Source organism: Pseudonaja textilis, chromosome 1, assembly GCF_049901715.1.
Source record: "Pseudonaja textilis isolate UNSWEBS1 chromosome 1, rPseTex1.2, whole genome shotgun sequence".
NCBI classification, from domain to species: Eukaryota; Metazoa; Chordata; class Lepidosauria; order Squamata; family Elapidae; genus Pseudonaja; species Pseudonaja textilis.
The window spans coordinates 27,136,535-27,159,839 of record NC_141990.1 but is presented as its reverse complement, the minus strand read 5'-3'; the positions used below and the strand labels follow the sequence as shown (position 1 = coordinate 27,159,839).

General features: G+C 37.6%; 1 protein-coding gene across 8 annotated transcripts in view; it reads right to left on the bottom strand.

Moving 5' to 3' along the window:
• Positions 1 to 23,305, bottom strand: part of HMBOX1 (homeobox containing 1) — a 113,048-nt gene that overhangs the window by 87,000 nt on the left and 2,743 nt on the right. The gene's annotated exons all lie outside the window — the stretch shown is intronic.

The following is a 23,305-nucleotide window of genomic DNA, read 5'->3' as shown; positions in this document are numbered from 1 at the left end:
CATTGCAAACAGAGGCTGAAAATGAACGGGTCTGTGATATCTGAATTGTTACCAACAAAGGTTAAACATTTCCATGCTTAATCAGCTGTCACTACCAGATCTATTGGTAATCATTTCCAAGAACCACTTCCACTGGGACATGGGGCCTATTGTCAGGAAAAGAGAAGGCCAGCTTATACCAGATTCATGTAGGCCCATCACTGGTTTTTTTGACTGGCAATAGGTCTTTGGAGACTGAAAGAAAGAAAGAATAAAAATAATCCATTGTAGTTATTTGGAGCCGAATCCAATATTCTGCATCCAGTTCTAAGTTTGATCTTTTTGTTAATTCCCCCATAAAAGGAATTAGAAAACAACTAAAGTATGCAATCTTGATGCAGACAGTATAATCCCACCCATTTCTATCTGGAAATCCTGCTGAATTTAATGAAGGTTGCCTTCAGATAAGTGGAAGTAAAATCATAGCTTTCGTATCAAATCCCCTTCCTTCCTAATTCCTCAAAATACTTCAAACCTGATCCTTAAGAAAAATTATAGCCCAAGGATCACATCCTGTAGAGGTACAGGCCTTGATGTCTGCATGATCATTGATTATGCTGAGTTCTCATGTAGATTATTAAGGCTGAGCAATGCTTCAGTTTTGACTTGGAGTTTTGAATGCACAAGAAAAATCCTAAAATCAAGACATGCCTGCTTCGATGAATCAAATCCAGATCCTCTGTTTGTCTCCAAACTAAATCCAAAGTGTTACATCTTCCTACAAATTATAATTAAAACAATTTATGTCTTGCTACTTTACCATCCTGGAAGTGAATCCTATCACAAAACGAACATGCAAGTTCTCTAACCATGCTGGTACGGAATTTTGGAAGTTGTAAACTGCCATATCTGAAAGATATTGGGCTAAAGTATTAAATTGAAGGTGACATATTAGAGAGCACGACTGCAGCAATACAACAGACTCCAATCAAAAGTATGTGTAGAAAGCAAAATCTCACAGGTCAGCTTTTACGACCTAAGTAGTTGTAGTTACACATTAAGTTACACGTACCTGGGAACATTTGCAAAAAAAAAAGTTTAAACTGCTACCAGGAAAGCAGTTCAGTATTGTGTGCAGAAGTTATTACTTTGACAAAAGATCTGAACATGAACTTCAGAGATTAACTAGTTCAAGCAGACTGCAGTTAACAATCCATATTATGAGAAGAGGTGTCAGAGTTAACTTTTCTACCTAGCAAATCACCCTTTTCCTAAGATCTTTTATATCTATAACAGTCATGTGGAGTATTGCCAGTGTTTGAAATAATGGAAAATCCAATTCACATACAATATCCACAGTTACAATCACACGAGGAAAGCAGACATAATCAGTGCTACTGATTTTTAGAGAAGCAGCTAGCCTGGGAAATAAAAACATAACTTGCAAAAAGGCAGTAGCAAACCACTTCTGCAATTACCAAGAAAACTGCATTGATGTATCCATTGTCCCCAGGAATCAAACTGATGTTAGAATGTTTCAGACCCAGTATCTATGGGCAAGAGAATTGTTCATTTTGCTGGGGTTAGACTGTAGGAAGTTAGCACCCCTACCCTTGCCAATGGAGCCATTAAGACCTGGGCCAGAGTATTTTACATAACAAAGGTAGCCATCTCACCACATGGGCCTAGAAGATTACATTAGCCAGCAAATCCCACAAAGTGTTACATGGTAAGCTAAGACCCCCGCCCCCTGTGAGTCTGACACCCAATGGGATACATTTCTTATGCAGGAACAGGAAACACTAAGGTGGGGCCCAAACAGCGGGCATAAACTCAGGCACTCTCAGCATCTCAACCCTTTTTTCCTTTCTTCTTCCTCCAATATCTTGAACCATGTGATTGCCTTTTTTCTTCACCCAACCATGTGGTCCTGTCCACCATTAAACAATATTTCCAAACAGCCTCCATGTTTCCAGTGTCTTTTTCCCCACTTGGAACTGAATCCAGAAGGATATTTCTTCCAACAAGACCTTATGACTGGGCAGCCGCAGATTGAAGACTGAGGTGACTTAAGGAAATGGGAAGAAGCAAATCAAGAGAGAATGAAACTTAAATTAAAGAGTTTGGAAAGCAGGCAACATAATTGTGATGGACTAATCAAGAGGAAAGACACACAGCACAATCTATAACAGATAAATACGATCATAAATGAGGAGGTGAAAGAGAGAGACAAGAACATTTAAAGAAATTTGACAAAGTGAGCTGGAAAGAAGGGATATGAAGAAATAAAGGCTGACAGAAACACATGCAGCTAAACTGAAGTAGGGAGATGCGATAACTACAAACATACCACTGTCTTGTCCAAAAAGGAGAGATAGAATCAGAAAGCTAAACTGTATCAAACCAACAGGTATAGAGTAATTGGGCAAACTCCTTTCAGAGTTGCTCAGAAGATATTTTGGTAGCTTGGTTTCCAACTGTCACAGAAGCTCACAACCCTAAGAGGCAATGACAGCAAATCAGCAAAGTGAGGTGAGAGACTGAATTTTATTAACTTGACTTAAACAAGTAAGGATTAATCAAAAGACAGACTGGCAAAAGGGCCGAGTTATGAATTACTCAATATAGAGACTGCAATAAGATATATTTTTGTACAATATACCAGTAAGATAAAGAAATCACTACTGCACACTCTTGGATGTATGCTAGTTTTGCAAATCTTACAGGAAAGTCAATTGCCCTATGGAAAAAAAGGATTTGCAATATCTAAATAGAACCTCCCTGTTTAAAGACATCACAGCTCCACGTACCAGATGCTATGGAAGAATACTGTCTTTATCCTCTATTGACCTTCCCAGTGATAGCCGGCTGGCAACCACTGGATGTGCTAGAAGGACTCTTACATTATTTAGGAAAATAGATAATCAATTACATTTATTATTCACAACCCATTGGTAACAATGTAACATGAGCAATGAATAGGACTGGTTGAGAGGGTCATTGCATCAGAGTAAAGATGTGAGTTGTGGCATTACACTGCAGTAGCAGAATCCCAAGGTCACAGCGCAATAAGTTCAGCAACAGAGAAAAATGCAACCACATAATGCATGGTTATCAGGTGTCAGCAAAACCAAAAAGTATAGAAACAGAGGAAGTTACAGTGCTCTATTCTAAATCAAATCACTGGCTCAGCTATCTCCGTAACATCCACACTGACTGGAATTGGCCCTTGAGAATTTCAGACATGTATGTATGTATTTTCTAATACTAATATTCTACCCTTTTCAATAAAAGCTCAAATGTACAGAAGGATACCTCGTGATTTCATCCCCATAACAACTATATATTGAAATGTAAGATGGGCTGATACCTCTCTTTGAAGACTAGCATCTTAAATAAATTTACAATCGTTTTAGAATTAGCAGGGCATAACGAGAGCTGTGACTTCCCCATAGTCGTTTGGATATGATTGGGGTTGCACCAGGAGCATTGTCATGCAAAGTAAGTGCTCTGCACTAGGTGATGGATCCATCCTGTCACTTTTTAAAAAATTCTTTGTGCCCCTTTACTGTATAAACACTCTCACATCATCTGCGGATCCACCCATTTCATTAAGTTGGCTCAATTGTGGGAATCTGTTAGAGCTTTTCTGCTCAATTTGAAGCAAAGTAGGATTTCTTTTCTATTGTTGACATTGCTTAATTTGGACAGAATTTGTTTTTGTACAAGCTTTACCCTGCATTAAAGGTCTGATATTAAGCAAATCCTTGCCCAACATCTGCTGCAACCTACCTATGTTGAGGAAAACAATAAGCAACTTTGTAAAGAACTGAGCTTATACCTTGCAGTCTATTTCACAAGTCTTATAAAAAAAGTTTGATTTTTCTTTGATTATTTAAGGAGCATACATCCTCATCACGCCCTATATCCCAGCCTCAAGCTTAAGGAACCAACTTATTCTTTCCACACAGATATCTTGAGATCTACCTACCAACATAGTTAATGCTATCGTGAAAAATGCCATCTATCTTTTTACATTTTGAACTGAAGGGAAGACAACTGAAGGTCAGCTCCAAATATTTTGTGTGATATGGGGACAGGGTAAAACTGGAGTGAAAAGTGTGCTGTGTGAGTACCATCCTTTGTCAGAAGATAGGTTTCCTAAATGCATAAAAAGCAGCAGTGTCATCAACAGTAAACAAAACTTAGCCCATCGAGGTGTTACATTGCACAGAATATTCAATCAATGTTCCACTTGATTTTATGTATACCCTTAAATGGCCCAATATCTGGCCACGCGTAGCAAAAGAACAATTTCTTCCATGTAAGGGAAGAATACATAAACCAGGCAAGAAAGGGTTTTTCCCCCCTTTTGTTTCATGTCAGTGCTGCATGACAACCACCACCAACAGGTAACCTTCAGGAGCTTCATTGTGTGATGAAATTAAGAAGGTGGATAGCTATGGATAAAACTGAGTATAGTCAAGTGTGACCAGAGTGACACTGAAATTTGTCAGAATTATCTCCAGGAAATGAACCCAGGAAGGGAAATTCATGAGCAAACTCAGCAGCTATCTGTAAAGATTTTTCTGTGCCACCATTACAGTGTCTCCTGTTAGACTCTTCTCAGACAGAGTCAATACCAAGCCGATGCTTGGAGTCATTATAATTCTCTCATATTACCAAAAATATCCTGCACACACAGAATTTTGTATATGTATTAGCTGCCAGATGTGCCAATCTATTTGTGAGCTGAATACTGATTGTACTAAGGAAATAGGTCCCGGAGAGAGCTTTGATTACATTTCAGATGATCCTAATGATTCCTGCTGGTAAGGAATTTTGGAAGCTAAAAACCTACAACATTCAAAGACAACTTCTTCAGACACCCTAATTTGAGCAATCCCTCAAACAGAGGCTGAATTTACACAAAAACTAAAGTTGGTTTGCTTAATTATGGTTTGCTGAATAAGTTACCAGTGATTTGCCTCATGCAACATACCTAACCCAAAACAATGGCTTATAACTTATACTGGCTAGGATAGTATAATATTATAAATAGGAAGCCAGATTTTGGCTTAGCTAAAGTTAAGATGGAGGTGACCCCCTTTTTGAATGAGTCTTTGTACATATTGCATATTAAGTGGTCTGATTCCATTCCATTTGTTTATATGACATAGTGGTGTGGTTTTATTTTGTTGTGTGATATCATGAGCAGCTGAAAGTTGTTTTGGAGTAAGGTGGGGGCTACATATAATGAATCAGCAGTCCCACTGGTGGCGGCAGGGGAGAGAGGGGATGTTTTGGGTGCGTCCTCACCACTTGCACGAACAGAACTTCTCCTTGCGTGGCCCAGTTCCCAATGGCCTGCAACCCAGTACCAGGCTGCAGACCAGGGGCTGGGGACCCCCTGTAATAGACAGCTGCTATAAGACCTCAGTCTGAATCTGAAGTTATATTAATCATTGTACTGATACAATGGCATGGTTCAAATATAAAAGTAATTCAAAATATAAGCTACTTGTCACATTAAATGGGATACTGACAAACTTGTGGCTCCAAGACTACATGTGGGTCTAACCCCCCCATTTTGGGGTGTGTGTGTGTACTCCAGGCCTATTTCACAGCACACTTTCTCACTAGCTTGATGTAGAAAACACACAAAAACAATTCTATGAGCTCCAAAATAGGCTTAACAGATTTTTAAAAATCCCCTTGAAAAATTGGGGTCGGAGGGCAGGGGAACTTAGTTATTCACACATTTACTCATCTTGTAGGTTTAAGTAGCTTGTCAAAGCTGTAAACTACCTCCAAATTTAAAAGGCACAGATCATGCAAAAGCTACCCAGCATTGCCATAAACCAAAAACAAACAAGCCATATTATGTATAAAGGTAAAATAATATATTCTAGTCATTTTAAAACATTGGGAAAGGGATGCTTTCATCCTCCTCCTCTTGTCTACCTTATGCAAAATTTCAAGGCTCACTTTTGCTTTTTTACAAGTGTTCTCTCATATATAGGTCATTTGCAAGTTCATGCCTTTAAGGAAACAAACCATGGTTAGCAGCACCATGGCACAACATTATTTCTGTTCAGGATTCTTGGAACATCCTGGCTACTTCCTAGAATTCTTCTTGAAACTTCTCAAGCCTGCAGAACTTAAACACCTAAGTACAGAGGCATGAAGTTGGGATTTTCTCACTGCACTTCAAGAGCAATAACTGATGTAATCACTGATAAGAGTTCACTGAAGTGTTTCACTTTCTAAAAAGCAACAGAGGGGGAAGTAAGTAAAGTCTTGCTTCCAACTCTTTAGAAGTCGACCAGTTTAAAAAGAAAATGCTCCCTTTTTTCCCCTCTATTTGTGGCAATGAGGAATGGATGGATCGGGATGAAATGATTCTGTGAAGCAGAGGCCAGAAAAAAATTTATTCACAAAACATAGAAATTATTAACAGGATTAAATATTGCAAGATGTGGTGATGGTCACTACGTTTGCAGCTTCATCTTTTGCATTTCTATGAAGAGGTAAACTCTGTTATCCACCATAAAACAAAAATACTATCCCAACTATGCTGACCCCCAGCATACCAACTGCAAAGGGACCACTCTTTCCATGCTCCCTTGTGGGTTTCCTGAAGGACCTGACAACCCATTGCTGTGAACAGAATATTTCATCTAACCAAGATGTACAGCTGTGACAACAGGAATAATGTTTGGTTTGGAGAAGGCTTTGTTTACATGGGAAGATGGCAACATGAAATTGAAGAGGGAAAGAATTTTATTACATTTTTGGACATTTTGGGGGGCCACTCTTCCGGCTTAAAGATCAGTCTTTTGATCTTGCAGAACAACCTTTTCATAATCCCACTGTCCTGGGTCCATTTTGAATGATTCAGGCAAGTAGGAAAAGCCTCACCCTTAGAGAATTCTACTGCTTCAGGAATAGACAGACGGCACTTAGATTTTTCTGACGCAAGTCATTACCTATGCCTGATTTATTTTCATCCTATATTTTAATACAAACCCTTTAATGTTTCTATAGGACTCTCTGTGTTGCCTTTTAAAGACCTGAGTTCAAATATTACCATTTATATTCCTCAAGGGCTGTTTCTTTTCCTTCTCTCTAAACTGCATTCATTTTATCTTTATGCAGTATTCTCTTAGCCTATTCACTCATATTTTAGATCTGCAGCTCTCTCTCTCTCCTGGAGATTCTAGATGAAAAAGTCAACTGCAACACTCATGTCAGTAGGTAGACTGTTTCTCTTTTATTTGCGCACAGATCTCAGCTGACTGCTTTTTTTCCCTATTAGCCCTGCAATGATTCAGCTTTTTCCTTGGCTATCCCACATCATTCTCTTCCTGGACTTTTCTTTTTGGTCTTCTTCAGACAAATTGATGTCTTCTAGGATCAAATTTGCCACCTCCTTCTTCCATACACTCTATTCTCCACTCAGGTACCAGCCATCAACAATTTGGGCTTCCTGGAGTCATTCCGCTTTCGTCTTGAGTGTCATTTATCAGCTACCCTTTGATAAGTAGGCCAAGTACATATAGAGATTTTTGTTTCTATTGGAACAACTGCAAAATCTTACTTCTTGGGAAGGATTTGTACCTTTCAGAAACTTGAATTCCTTCCAAAATTCCAAGCCAGAGAAAGATTCTTTCCCAAAACAACTACACTTGTGTCTGTACATACATGCAAAGGAAGAGTTTTTGGGGATGTCTGATGAAAACACAAGAGAGGACTCTTGGTGGCTGCTCCCAGGATTGAAACTCTCTGCTGAAAAGATCAGACTGTTTGCCTTTCAATCACCTTTTTGCTGGCACACAAGAAGTTTTTACTTATGTAGTGCTTTGGTGTGTAAGTGGGTTTTGGCTGCTGTGTTGAGTTGGTGGTACAGTTGTTTATTATTGTGTTCTTAATGGTGCTTGAATTATTCAATATTGTTTTTATTCTTATTCTTAGAAACACTGAGTGCCATTTATTGGCAGAAATGCATGGTATATAGCCAATAAATAAATAAATAAATAGGTTCATAATGTCTGATTTCAAATAGCACAACTCCTCATTTTACCTTTCTCTCTGCAGAGGCATGGGATTTATGGCCTTCCAGATGTTACTAAATTATCTCTGAGTAGCTCTGTAAATTTGAGATTCTTGGACAAAGGGCCATAGCTTCCCTCTGGGTTATAGACAAAGCTTTGGTGGACACAGGCATCTTTTCAGTTATTTGAGCCTAATAGTTGGTGTATTGGATGAGTTCAAAAAGCCTATTAGTTCTGGAACTAGATGGCACCCAGCAGCTAGAAGTTCCACAAAGCTTGTAAATCTGATAACCAGAGGCATATGTTCTAAATAAAAATGTAATTAGAAAAACAATTCAGCTAAGGTAAGATTCCAGAAGAATTTGACTACCTCTGGAATATTTTTTCAGCTTGCAGATAGATAATTAAGCTTTTCATTAGCTTTTTAGTCCTTGCTCAATCAAAAATAACTACTAAATAACCTCTTCAGAGTTGCGAATGTCTCATTTCATTTATGTTACTTTTTTAATGCTAATTTTTAAATAACAAGCCTCTGAAATTGTTCTGCACTGGACATTTACCAGGTTTTTATTCTTTCCATGCCTTTGGGAAATCCTTTCAGTTGTAGCCCAGTATATCTAGAGAGCACCAAGATAGGGAAACTGGTCTGTAATCACAAGACAGGGAGGAAGCAGAAGTTCAGAACAAACATCTACTCTCCCCCCGCCCCCGCCCCCCCACTCAAAAGCAAAATTCTGCACTTATCAACTGCTTTACATCAGATTATTTTAAAGTGAGAGTAGATTCACACATTGTGCTATGCTATGGTTTATTTAGCAATGATTCATGGAATGAAGTACTGTACAAGTGGCTAGGTTTGGACTATGTAGCATGGTTTATAAACCACAAAGGCTAGATTCAGACGTTACATTAAGAGAAAACTAAACAAACCACACAACGGATTAGCTTGAAATCAGATCATCCCAAAATTAGGCTCTTGGAAAGCTTGGGTCACGGCACCATCTAACTGTGAGAATGAAGCCATCACTTCCACCCCAAATTGGCTTATTGGTTGACTGATTTACCTGTTAACTTTACTCTCTTGCCTTAGCTGTCTCTTTGGGAAATAAGGGCAGAAATATTTCCCTGATTCCAAGGCTCTGAAAAAATTATATAGGCAACAAAACGGTTGATTTTTTTGTTGTTATTAATGATATGAACTTGGCCTGTTTCCTTAAAAATGTTAATTCTTAAACTATTGTTATTAATAGATGAATTAATACATGCGTTTTGTTTTTCTGCTGAATGTCATTTAATGTATTAAGCTTTCACCTAATATTCCAAAAAAAACAACAGCAGGTGCTATGATTTCTTTAGATTTACATGCATCTTTTTAGACCCTGTACTCATCTCAGTAAAAAGCTAGATGATCCAGATGCCTTCCAAATACCAGTATTATTTCCCACCTGCCCATAGTTGATCACACAGTCAATTCCTTGTATTCACCCATTGTCTGCCCACATGCATCCAAGCTGTTCTCCGCACCATAAAAATTGGCAACTCCCTTTATTTTGTTGCTGTTTTTATTTTCAAAGGTTTTCAGGATGCCAAATTCTTCTGCAGCTTGTGTTTTGAAGGGACTAGGTAGTACAGAACTGTTCTGACAGAAAACAGATTTTATATAAATACCAGAACTTCACATTAGCATTTAAAAAAGGCAGACAGAAGATAAAAATAAAGTGTGCATTTCACAGTTACACTGTGAGAATTTCAGCCAACCCACTATTTGAAGAATGATTTCCCACTCTTGAAGCTGGAAGGCTGTTTTACGGTGAGAAAGCAATTTGATGTTTGTATGTGCTAATCTTATACTTAAATTGCATCTATTTGCGAACACGCTTGAATCTTCCCTTCAGTGTTTAATCAAAAGAACTTCTCACACTACTAAAGAAAGAAAGAAAAAAACAACATCTTGCTCACAAGAAAACTATTTCAGGATGCATTAATTTAGGAAGTCATGCTCCAAACAAAAGAAGATGATATGAAAACAAGCTCAGATATCACCAGGAGGTAAAATGGTCAGCTTCTTTTGCAAGGCTACTTCTGAGTTGTACCAGCCATAAATTTAATTATCCCGTGGCTGAAATGAGGTGGTAAGAAAGAGGTAGTGTCCAAAGAAAGTGGTGTAAGCTACATCAGATAGAAACTGATTCTTCTTCCTCACTATATCACAATTAAAAAGTTTTGTGTATCAGATATATGGATATGCTTAAACTTTGCTGGTCTTTATCTTGGTGATCAGTTACAATTAAAATAATGTTATGTTTCCATATGCGATCCGGAGTGCTGCTATTTTACTTTGTAGTGCAGGAAGGCCTAAACTTGCCATCAACAGAATAAGGTGGTCCAGTTTGAAAATGGGAGGAGAGAGCTGCTCCTAAAGTTTCAGGTATTCTATTGTTATTTTTAAAGCACTACTTTGGAATGAAGCATTTTTAAAACTAAAGAGGCAGTACACCAGGAAGTAACTGTATATGTCCTCCCTCTTTGCTATGCTTATTTTCTAATTACAATGAGTTCATGTAAGGCAATGGTTTTTTTTTTTTTCATTAAAATGTCTCACCTACCTGCAGTGCGAACTAGTAAAGCCATTTCTCACTGACACGTCAATCTGCCATTTTCAGTTGAGATCTGAGAGAAAAACCAGCGCCATGCTACATGGACTAAAATCCACAAAAGATTGTTTCAAACATTTAAGTACACATCCTTTCCTAGCTTCATAGGTACCGAAACAATGCCAAATGATAGCTCACCCAAACTGCATGATTACAAAAATGGCAACGTATTAGAACACCAAACAATATTCAAGCTTTTCTACAAGCTGGACCCTTCATATTTGGGCTGCAAAGATCTAAATGACCAGAAGAGGACTGCAAAATATTAGAATATTCTACATCTCTTTGCAGCCATCTAGAGGTTGTCAGGATTTTTGCAGCTCATATATGACAACCTTACCATAAGCTCTATGCTACCAACAATATTGTCAAAGGCGAAAGAAGAAGGAAACAGCTTCACATCATACTGTACATAGCAGCCAGATTTGTACATATTGCACAAAGCTGAATTTTACACAATCATTTTTGTGAATAAGCCAAAGTGGCTGGCTTCACACCCTGAATGTTAAGCCAGAAAGTACAATTTATAAATCACAGTGATTATATTCACAAAAAAATCTAAGACAAATCCAATTAAGTCACATCATGGAATAGTATTTTAACCAATGATGAAGTCCATTCCACATGGGTCCATTCCACATCACAGTAGGCTTCCAATAATGCAAATAAGCTTCAGTCAGTGAAGAGCATCTCTCAATCCACTAGAATACAAGAAAACCGAGAAAGCAATAGGAGAAAAAAACAGCACACAATCAAGGACTCATATCACTGAGCAGGGAAGGAACACATCACAAAATATGGCAGGCAATTGTTATATCTAACTTAAATTTCTCTTTCTTTTTAATAGATAAATGTACTGACAATAGACGTTTGTTATGAGATATATGCAGCTGCCTCTGTACCATGTCCAGGTTTTATCTAGGATTTCAGGTACAGAATAGGCTTTTCTAAATTAGGACTGTGCATGTTTCTAAATGATCCCAATGCAAGCATAGCGTCTATTTCTAGTAGTTGTTTCTTTTGTTAGGCTTCCAGTCATTATTCTGGAAAAAAAAGAGACAGCTGCTTTAAAGAGATGCTTATGCTTTTGCTCTAATGCATGTCATAACATTTCTTTCAAACCATTCTTGAAGCATTCTCAGAGCTCTTTTATACTGGAACTGCCTGAAATTGCACTTGAGAGTTTTGAAGAACATGGTTGTTGATTGAACTATGTTCCCTCTCATTTTTCTGGGAAACCTTCAGAGTTCAACGCTTCAGTCAATAGATGTAATAAAAAATAGCTGTCACTTTCCTGTCCTCACTGTCTATTTTTCATGAGCATCTGCCTGGTTATTGCTAGCAACGTTGCTAAACTAGGACTTTTCATCTACAACACTTCTTATCTCATGATAAAAACGGTATTGTCTCCTTCAGTTCCCACAGGTTAGAGCTTCCAGAAAGGCAACAAGATACTGAATCACTTAAAAAGTTTTTCCATCAATAACTTCATACTAGATCCATAGAACTGTACTTTTGAACCACATTTGTTTGTTTCCATGGCACTAGCTGCCATTTAGTTACTGTTAAAACAGCTTAGAGAAATTAATGGATGATTAGATTACCAATAACTGCGAGTCATAATGTATTTGTAGCAATGCCTTTCTCGTACAGTTCTTACTGGTTTCTCTGCCAAGCCACCCATTATAAAGGGATAAAAAATCAAAGCTAGTTCGCATCAACATTTGATGTTTACCACTCGGTACTGTATTCATTGAATTCATCATATCAGTTCTACAACAATTTGGCAAAACGAAAAGCTTGTTAATGGTTATGAACTTTGCTGAGATCAGAGTTAATAATGTAATCAAATAAAAAGTATATATTAAATAGTTCTATAGTAGCAATAGTTTAATATTTGGAGGCCACAAGGATAAAATGGATACATTTTCCTGCTACCTCCCATCATTACATTTCTTTATGCTACTCTATGCACCCTTCATTCTGCTTCCAATTGAATCCTTATTCAGTCTCAAATAAGTACTCCAGAAGTTAAAAACAAACTTTTTAAAATAAATTTTTATTGAAAATTAGCTTTTAAAAATATTGAACGTAGTTATTTTTTTGACATATATCTCAGTCTTTACTGTTTTATGAGCAAAATATCATCAAACAGTAAACATTTACCCATACATACATACATACATATTTACTCTGTAATCTTTGTATCAATTTCTATCTTAGACATTATGTTGTAATATAACCTCTTCTTAAATTCTAATTCACATTTTTAGACTTCCTTTCATATCCCTCCATTTATAAAAGTTTTCCCATATTGCATAGAATTCTGAAGTGTCCCACTCTTTCAGTTCTAACGTCATACTATCTAACTCAGCGCACCGAATTTTTTTTTCTATTATTGCTTCATTGTTCAATATTCCTGTTAACTTCCATGTTTGGGCAATTGATAATTTTACAGCTGTAATAACATGAGTGATTAGGTATATATCTGCTTTTTTGAAATTCTCATTTATTATTCCCAATAAAAACATTTCTGGTGTATAATTTATTTTTAGGTCCAACATTTCTTCTAACCATTGCCATATTTTGTGCCAAAATTATTGAATTTTCTTGCACTCCCACCACATATGATAATAGATGCCCCCTTTTTTCAAACATTTCCAGAATATAGGTGATTGAGAGCTATACATTTTGGCTAACCTAGTAGGTGGGTGATGCCATCTGTAAAACATCTTAAACATGTTTTCTTTGTAGGATGTGGCTAATGTAATCTTTTTATTCCTATCCCAAATTTGCTGTCATTGATCCAGTGGTAGAATTCAAATTTTTTTACCACCGGTTCTATGGGCATGGCTTATTTGGTGGGCATGGCTTGGTGGTCATGTGACTGGGTGGGTGTGGCTTAGTGGTCATGTGACTGGGTGGGCGTGTTTGGTGGTCATGTGACTGGGTGGGCATGGCTTGGTGGTCGTGTGACTGGGTGGGCACGGCCAACTCCATGTCACTCACATCAAGGAGTGCCTCACCTGGCCCCTCCCCTCCCAGCCATTCCTTGTCACCCAGCCTTAACTTATCTATAGTTCTGTAAAAATGTTGTTCACCTTTTTTGACTTTATTATCTGCATACTACAGATATCCTTTCATGGACCACTGAAAGGAGAAAATGGCTCACATGCTTTACTCAAGAGGGTGATAGGCAACAGGCTTTTAAGGGGCTGCCACAAAGAAAGGGGGACAATGTATTTTCCAAAGAAGCAGAATGCAAACAAAAAGCAATGGATGGAAACTGAACAGAGAGAAGCAACCTAAAACTAAGGAGAAACTTCCTGACAGTGAGAACAATTAACCAGTGGAACTGCCTGTCTCCAGAAGTTCTGGGTGCTCAATCACTGGAAGTTTTTCAGAAAAGACTGGACAGCCATTTCTCTGAAATGGCATTATGGTTCCCCCCAAGGTCCCTTCTAAGTGTTATTCTGTTATTCTGACACCTTTCCCAGGACCTCTACTCAGAGTTTGGCATCCTCAGTTTTCTTGCTTGAGCTGGGGGTTGGACTAGAAGACCTCCAAGGTCCCTTTCAACTCTTGTTAAACACGTGTATTTTATGCTCTGGGCTATTGACATTGAATGCATGTAAACCCTGAAAAATATGTGGTAGCCCTGGGCAAAAGAAAGGCAGAAAAATCACTCTAGATGTAGGGACAGTGTAAAATATTAACACATGATAAATAATGGAACAATTAAAAACAATAGCACAGAGTTTTATCTCTCTCTTTCTCTCTTCCTATTCTTTTTCTTTCTTTCTCTCCCTTCCTCTTTCTTTCTCTCTCTCTCTCTCTCTCTCTCTCTCTCTCTCTCTCTCTCTCTCTCTCTCTCTCTCTCACACACACACACACACACACACACACACACACACACACACACAGAGCACTTAACAGACAAGCATTTTGGAAGCAGCTCCTTTAAATTTCTCCAAGGCTGGAGTGGATTCCCCCACCCCCTCTGTCAGACCACACTCCTTCACTCCAGACACTTTAACTCACACGGGGAAAGCAATACTTGCAGTGTCCATGCATTTCTTCCTTTCCCCTGGGGAGAAAGAGAACGTGGGGAACGGAAAGCTAGGAGAGTTATCGCAAGTAAGCGACTGGGCTGGGGGTGTGGCCAGCCAGGGGTCGCCACCAGTTCAGCAACCCAAGCCAAATAACCGCTACCGGTTTGCCCAAGTAGGTGCGAACCGGTTGAATACCACCTCTGCATCGATCCAAATTTATGTTATGGCTGAAATTTCTAACCCAAGTTAACATCATTTCTTTCACCTGCTCCTCATACATCTTATAATCTAGTAAATAGTTATACAATTTCTTTATTTGTTTCTTCTCTGATCCTAATAAAATTTTATCTAATATTGTATCTTGACAATTTATTCCCAATTCTTTTTTATCCCTTTCATATCTGGATTGTACTTGGAGATATGCCCACCATTCCAAAGTTAAGCCCTGCTAGTTAAGTTCCAGTCTTTGTTTTAATCTTCCTTCATCTGTTAGGATATCTTTATATGTGATTGCCTTTTTCTGGTTGTAGAGATTCGGATATGATATAGCTTCTAAGGGGGAAAGTCAGCTTGGCGTTTCCATATAGTTTTGTGATCTTATTTTATTCCAAATTGAGATCAGGGTTTATCGGATTTTATGTCTCAAAAAATATTGGTGTGTCATGTCTACTGGGCCACAGATATGCATGCCAACCCTGTTGTAGATTGTGCCCTTCTAAAAGTAAAAGTCTTTTATTTTCCAAGTTTATCCAATCCTTAATCCATGTTAAGGTGGCCGCTTGCTAATACAGTTCCCAATCCAAAAAACCTAATCCCCCTCTTTCTTTTGCGTCTTGTAAATGTTTTAATTTGATTCTTGGTGTTTTACCCTGCCACCCAAATTTAATGTTATTTTATTCAGATCTTTAAAGAAATTTTTCTCTAATTTAATTGGTATATTTTGGAATAGAAACAAAATTTTGGGTAGTATGTTCATTTTAATTGCCAAAATTCTGCCTATTAATGATAATTGAAGATTATTCCAATTTTCTAAATCTTCTTAATATTCAGAAATTGATCGACCCACTGTATAAAATATACTTTATATTAATCTTGCTTGAGTATATCCTTGCCCTATTTCAACAGTCAGATATTTTAGCAAGCCAAAGAGAGTCACCAATTGGCTTTCTACATGCTGTTGCAAAACTTTGTCCCAGCATGAAATATCAACAATGGAAGGAACAGAAACTGTTAGCAATTCCAAGAAAACTCATCAGTGAAATTTTCTTGAGGACCTGGAGAAAAGACGGGGTATAATTTTTTAAAAAAAGATCAATTCAGTAACATAAAACATAAAGAAACATCAGCTTATTCTGCTGCTCTGTCATAACAGAATAGGTAACAAATTAGAAATACTTTTGAGGATAAAGTAAAGAACAAATCCAAAGGTCAATTCTTTTGGGAAATTTGTCTTCCTCTTTCTTCCTTCCTCATTTCCTTATGTGTCATGTTAGTCCTATTATCCTGAGCCAAAAGTCTGGGAAATGTGCTGAACCCCATGCCACAAAATTGCATACTGTTTCCCCTTTAAGGAACAGCCTTAACATATGAGGGTGCTTTTCACCATATCATCTAAGATTGGGTTGCAGATCTTCTTCTGACTCAGACATCTTAATTTTCAAAGTTCCGTATGATGATTCACGATACCCTTCTATACTGTCTTTTTTTGTCTTTTTTTTCAGGCAAAAGGGCATAAAACTCCAATACATGAATTAATTGGTAAATGTAGAAACATCTGATAACAATGGCAATATTTCCCGATTCTCCTGAGCCTGATTCTCACATACATACAGTATGCACATCTCCTTCGTTTACTTGCGGTGCAAAAGGATACCTGCAACTTACTCCCCTTCCACTGGCTCACTTAGCTTTCTCTTGTAGCTACCTACAGTTACTGAACTGGGTCAGAACACGTCATTCAGAAATAGCTATCAAACTGTTCAAACACTTCTTAGAAAATGATCATTCTAAAACTGCCAGAATTTACGTACTGCAGTGAGAATCTACTTGAGTATTTGCAATCTACAATTTTTCCAGAGCTTCAGAAGAAAAGTCTAATAGGCAAAAAAAATTCAAATTTGGACTCATTCAACTGCAGGCAGATAAGCTTTATAAATGAATAAAGAGAGCAGGGTAACTTAGGAGGAACCTTATCACACAGTGTTATATCCCTGCTGATATTTGCTGGGAATTCCAAGTCTAGCAATCACTTTACTAGTGGGTGTATCTTATACATTAGCTGGCAGTGGTAGCAAGGTTCTAGTGGGCATTCTACAGTATAGTAAAGTGAATCAAACTTCCCCATGGCAAAGGTTGCTGTTTTATTCGGCGTGCTTGATTTAATACAGTGCCTTAAGACAGGAAATAATTTCTGGTGACAGACAATGATAATGCTAGCCCAGCATTTCTAAAGAACATGGTAAGGTTTACCCCGCCTTAAACCCCAAAACTGATAGATATCCACAAGTAGAATTGCTATAACTGCGGAAGATGGAGTTGTTCATATTGTAGATTAGGACATTACAATTAAAAAAAAACCCTGATCAGACCTGCACAGATTAAATAGGACAACTGCCATAATTCACTCTGGGCTTTGTTCCTTATTTGCTGTCCAAACTCACAGTGAGTAGTATTGCACTTCAAAGTGTGAGAACTTCTGTGAAAGATAAGTTAAAATATGTATAAATGCTGTTATTTATTTCTTCCCAGCTCTAATTAAATTATTACTTTATTCATGGGGTGGGGTCCAATAAATTCATCTATCATTTGAGCAGGCTGTGATATTACAAAGTTTGAGAACTTCTGATCTGAGATAAACACAATTTATCGTTCTTCAGTGTATTACGTAGTATTACCTGACTCCCAGGAGAACTATTTGATGCCAGCTAACTTAAAGAATATTACCAGTACTAACACCAGTACTACATGTACCAAAGATACATGCTAACCCATCAACTTATATTTTGAACCAAAGGACTTTGGTCAGTCAAGCAACAGACTCTTGGAATAACAAAGGTCTTTCTGGGGTCACTTTTGTCTCTAACACATTAAAACCATCATAACAGAAGATTTCTATCTAGTATACATATTTTTTTCAGTTCATAGATACCCTTCCCATGGAACTGATGTGTGTCCTGTATTTTTTACATTTCAGTTTGCAAAGGTAAATCCCTATGTACAATGCAAAATATTATCTTTTAATAAGAACTACAGGGAGCTCCTTTGGGGGGTGGGGGTGGGGGTGTCTTTGCCCAAGAGCGTCAGTTGAAAGTCAACATATGTTCAGTCCTTAAACATGTCTTAGCATTTAAAATTTCCAGGAGAGAACTGAAAAACCAGAATGACTAATTATAAAACAACAGCCATCAGTACAATGGGATTAAATCGGGCAGATACTGAATCCAGATTATTTTATTTGTTTACAGTATTTTTATGCTGCTCTTCTCTTCAATGAATGCTGAAGTAAGTTCCAACTATTTGAGAATTTCAGCTTTTATTTTAAGAAAGCTACATTTCTGGATTGCAAAAGCTACAAAGATGGATATGATATTAATGAATTCTTAGAGAAAGAAGGTGGTTGAGAAGTTATAATGGCCCAGCTTGAGTATCAAATAGCTTTCAGCGTGGCCCCAGGAGCAGGAGGCACCATAGAACAGCACCATACAGGTAAATTTATATATTCACATAGGTTGCAGTAAGTTGCAGAATTCTTCTCTTCAGGCCCTAGAAAGGCATTCTGTTGTTTGTAATTGTCTCTCATATGAATAATCCTCCAATAGGGATCTCACCACGGCTGTATTTTAAGACAACAGCTTGGCAGTATAGCATATACTTTGCATACAAAAGACTCTCTGGCACTCAAGTTAAAAGAGATCTCAGTTATCAGGTATGGAAATGACCTTCACATGACATTCTGGAGAGCTCTGCTAGTCAGAGCAATAGCATTTTGCTGAACAGGACAATATCTCATAGAGATACAGCCAGCTTCATATATATTCCTGACAATTTCTCCAAACAAATTAATCTCAGATAATCCGTAGACTGTATTCCTTAATGTATATGATGTTCAGCTGCTTTGGAAGACTTTTTGGAAAATTCTGCTAGCAGAAATATGTTTTTAAGCAACTTTATGAATAACTCATGCCTGTTCAGTAATAACTTCACCAACTGCCAACCCATGTCTGAGCACGATGCAAAGTACTAATGCTTTTTAATGGGCTTTATAGGTGTCTCCAATCACAGCATTTGAAGGATTGTCTCTTCCCACATTTCCTTACCTGTATTAAGGTCATTCTTAGAAGCATTGCTCCAGGCATCCTCCCATACTGAAGTGTGGTAAGTAGCTTCCAGGAAACAACCTTCTCAGTACTAATAGTCTCCTAAGCTCTAGAACAGGGGTCGCCAACCTTTTGGACCTCAGGGACCACCAAACTCACAATTTTAGATTCCATGGACCACTAACCGGTTCTATGGGCGTGGCATAATTTGTGGGTGTGGCTTGGTGGTCATGTGACTTGCTGGGCATGGCAATTGCTGGGCAATTTTTACCCAAAACCAGGCAAGGCAGGCAGATTGAGTTGCTCACAGAATCCATTCAGTGATCTATCTATCTGCCATCAGCTAACTAAGTCTCTCAAATTTAGTCTAGAATGCCTTCCTCCAAGTATACCTATTTTCTTATCTTTCCTGACTCAAATAAAAATAACTTGTTATATTTCTGGTATTTTAATTCTTAAAATACTGGGCCTTTTGGCCAATTTTTGTGTGCTGCTTATGTTTTCATTGTTATACACTGGATATTTTAATAATAGTTTTGATAAAGAAAATTAAATTGTAATTTTAGAGTGCTGGCAGCTGCCTTGAGACAACTATTTTGAGGACCACGTACTTTAAAATTATGTCCTAGCCCTATCAGATGCCATATCTAAGTGTCCCTAAGGAAAATAAAAGTTTTTCACTTTTTATTATGAAGCCCATCTATAGAATGTAACACCCTAGGAAATATTCATGGGTTTTTTGCACCGGTCAAAGGCTACTTTATGCCCCCAAACATCAGCCATAATTAAGTCTTACCATATTATTGTTTATTTTGTTTTAATTGATCATTTAATACTTTATATTCAGCTATCGCTGCACGCATGCTGATGAAGGATTGATCTTTATTATAAGTACACCTGTGTTTCAAAGACTAGGATTTCACTAAGCAGCTAACAAGTTTGTTAATTCAACAAAACAAGCCACCCTATTAAATATAAAAATATTTAAGGCAGGCAACTATTGAAATCACATCTTCCAAATGTGTGGAACTACATTCCTGTTATCCTTATGCAGAAGTTCTGGGTTAAGAGAAGCCAATGATTAGCAACCAGGTGGAGTTGAATTCCATCAACATGGGGAATGCTGGTAACTGCCTTGAACTTGCAAAGTGGGATGTAAACAAGCACCTACAACACATATTGTCCGTCCCTCTCCCTATTCCATAAGACGCTTTCAAATGGTATGGAGGAAGATGGGGGTGGGGGGGTGGAGTTAGGTTCACCTCATTTTCTGTTATGAGGATAAGGCTTGGCTTCCTGCAAGTTATGAAAGCTATGAAATTGGTCAATAATATTTTTTTTTTAATAAAAAGGTTGAATAAGTAATGAGGAGCCATGGTGGCACAGTGGTTAGAATGCTGTATTGCAGACTAACTTTGCCCACAGCCAGGAGTTCGATCCTGACCGACTCAAGGTTAACTCAGCCTTCCATCCTTCCCAGGTTGGTAAAAAGAGAAGCCAGATTGTTGGGGGAAATATACTGACTCTGTAGAGTCTGCTTAGAGAAGGCTGTAAAACACTATGGAGTGGTATATAAGTCTAAGTGCTATTGCTAATAGGTGGGTTATATAACACGTTTCACCTCCTGAATGGCCCTTCACTTCAGATGTCAACCCTGTATGCATATCAGCCAGCCCCATCTGTAGCACAGCATTCTGCCTCTTCCATTCACCACTGTTTAATATTAGTATGTGGACACTGAATAGATTCCATGGCTAAATGAGATGGAATCAAAATCCTTGACTATAACACCCCCAAGATAAAACTGCTCACTCTCAGCTTTTATGAGAAGGAAAAAAGCATCATAGGAGGCAAACAGCATTCAGAACACTGAGCCAAGCCCTTCGCAGGGATATGAGCCTATGAGCCAGCACTTTCTCTCCCTCTTTTTTCACAAGTGCTGTTTTTTAAAAGCAAGTTGAATTTTATGCCACATCTTCCATGCACAGTAAAACATCCTCCGGAACCTTTCTTACAGATTTCTTTCCAAAGAGAAGTGGGACATTTACAAAATAAAATAAATGTTCTCCCTTCCTTCCTCCAATTTGTGCAGGATGCACCACTTTTTAAATAGCCTCTTTTGCAATGCAGCTATTAAAAAAATTGTCCAGAAACACATGATCCAATGCTGCATCCACAAAAAGCATAACCTTACATTCTCTGCTAATTAACCTGAAGTGATATCATCTAGTTCAATACACACCGTCATATAACATGGATTAAAATCTCCCACAAGCAAGCATCAAAGGTAGTAGATGGGGTAGTCCACCTTTCTGCTGGAAAGTGCAAAACAAACAAGGTTTAAAAGGTGCTAAAAGAGTAATTAATCTGCAGCTTTTTTTATAGCTCGCGAAAGGTCATGTTATTGTATGGTCACAATCCTAGACATATTTACTATGGAGCAAGTACCATTCTCTGTAGTGGACCTTGTAGCAAAATAAAGCACGCACAGAGTCAATGTATTCATTTTTATTTGTTCAATTCAATTATACATAAGAATATTAGGAGATTGATTTTCCACATAATATATTAATCCACACAGAATGACTTCAAGTAGACATCTGTACATATGCACAAGATATTCATATCTAATACATGCCTGATCAATGCACTGTCGCTCCACGTGATTTCTTGAAAACCCACCATATTGCATGTTCCATATTCTTCCTAAACAGCTCCTTTTAATCCTTCCTTACTCCAATATCTATTGGTATGTTGAGGGAAAAGGATGTTTGGTGCTCTACAGCAAAGGGCACACTGCACTAGTGAGCCTTGCATTTATGTTGCATTTCAGAAGAACCATTTATACTTCTTGTTTCTCCAGTTAATTACTTTGGAAGATAACTTGATAAACTGGAAATAAAAAACGTGCTGCATTGCTGGATCTTTCATCAGATCCAGCAGCATTCTTTGTACATTTTTCAACCAAGTCACCGTATTCTAACTAGTGCATATTTATTCATACATAGGTTATAAATACATGGAATTTTGAAGAAACAATGATGGGACTTTTGGCCTGAAATGATCACATAGCAATAGAATGCAAGAAAAAAATAAGACAGAAAACGGAAAGATAATACAGGATTAAATACTGCATTTTGTCCCATCATTTCACAAAGGGGTCAAGATCAGACAGGAGAGTATTAAAAAAAAGGTCTTCCAAGAAAATGGCAAAGAAAGAAATGTGAAGTGACAATCCAAAATATAGGAGATTGCAAAGTATACCACTACTTCATCTTATAGAACGCAAAGTTAATTCACTGTGAGTAGTAACCATGTGTTCAAAATCACGAACAGGTCAAAGGAATGGAAGCATTCCCCACTACTTAACTACAATATGTCTGATTTGTAGATTTTACTTTGGTCTAAAGATTGTTGGCTGATTTGGCTTTGTGAAAAGTGAAGCACACTTCATTATGACAAAATGTACAACTTTCAAAGAAACTAGGCTCTTATTCCAGGAGAAAGCAGAAGATGCAAAGAGATTTATACTATGACAATTTGCAAATATCAACTTTAGTCATTGGAGGTTAGATATTCATTTCAAATATATTCCATGTTTTCCCCAAAAGCATTAGTCAAACATTTCAGATAAGTTCAGAAGACCTGTGTTTTAAGTACCACTCCATGTCAAGAAAATAACTTCAGATATTAACATTATTTTCCATGAAAGGATGAATGATCAATGAAGACAACATATTTTCCTATGACTGAGTAAAGGGTCTGCCTGCAGATGTAACCTGTTCAATATCTCAAATCACTAGTTAAAAGACCTCAGGCAGCAATCAATCAACAAAATTCTTGATCTGTTAATCAGTAGGCGCTAAGGCTAACTATCAGCCAGTCTGCATATTGATATAGCAAAATTATGTCAAATCAGTTTCACACATGCACCACCAAAAATGCTACCCGTCTAGTTTCTTACTGCTTCTGTGACAATTTAAAGCACAATCTTTGCTCATAACATTCTCTGGCTAAACTTGTAAATTGTACTAAGTCATGTTTTACTTTATTGTGGTTTAGGAACAAGTCACAACCATTTGGATAAATGCACATTAAGTCAATATAACATGATCACAATATTACTTAAGCTATTGTGTCAAGTCAATTATTGTACATCCCTCTTAATTAATCTTTGGTTTTCTTACATAGAGCTCTATTTCACTTTTGTAAAATGTTCCTTTTATTATAAGGGAGGGAGGGAGGAAAGT